This window comes from Acyrthosiphon pisum, chromosome X (genome assembly GCF_005508785.2).
Source record: "Acyrthosiphon pisum isolate AL4f chromosome X, pea_aphid_22Mar2018_4r6ur, whole genome shotgun sequence".
NCBI lineage: Eukaryota > Metazoa > Arthropoda > Insecta > Hemiptera > Aphididae > Acyrthosiphon > Acyrthosiphon pisum.
The window spans coordinates 21,260,090-21,260,936 of NC_042493.1; positions in this window are offsets into that span (position 1 = coordinate 21,260,090).

Below are 847 nucleotides of genomic sequence, written 5' to 3' on the forward strand. Positions count from 1 at the left end.
TTTTTTCTATGAATGTCAATAAAACTTTATTTGTTGAGTAAAAATACTTGAAAATTTAATACATGACTCCTACTATGTTACAATGACATTTGCAAAATATTATAAATCCTTAGTCACAGTTTTTTTTTATTAGCATTTAAAGTTCAAAAATTGACAAAATATGTAAAAATCACGAAAATTAGCAAATTATTTTGAGTTAAGAATTCGTAAAAATTTTTCTTTTTAAAACTAAGATTTTACCTTTATCAAAAAAAATGTCTACAAGAAAGTCAAATTAAATGTTTATGAGCGTTTGAAATTCATATTTTTACTACATTTGATATTCACTCGATTTCTTACGTAACGATTTTCTTATTTTGTTGTAATTAAAAAACGAGTGACTGTAGAAACTCGAAAATTTCACTGAATGTTTATATTAGCATTTTCTATATACGATAAAATTTTGAAAATAATATGACTCTTCTTGAGCTGTTTACAGACATTGTAAGTTTTCAATTTTTTTAGTTTTTTTTTCTATAAATATCAATAAAGTTTATCTATTTGGCCAAAAAGTGTAAACAATTAATACAAGGCTCTTGATACATTGTTACAATAGCAGTTGAAAAATATTAAAAATACATAGGCACAATTATTTTTTATAAGCATTTGAAGTTTAAAATTTGACAAAATTTATCAAATGTAAAATTGAATAATTATTTTGTAGTTAAAAATGTATAAAATGTTCAACTTTTATATCTAAGGATTGAAATTTAAAACAAGATTTCACGTAAATATTTAATTTCTGTTACCAAAATTCTAAGAAATACATAGCACAGTTTATTTTTTATAGTCATTTTAAGTTCAATTT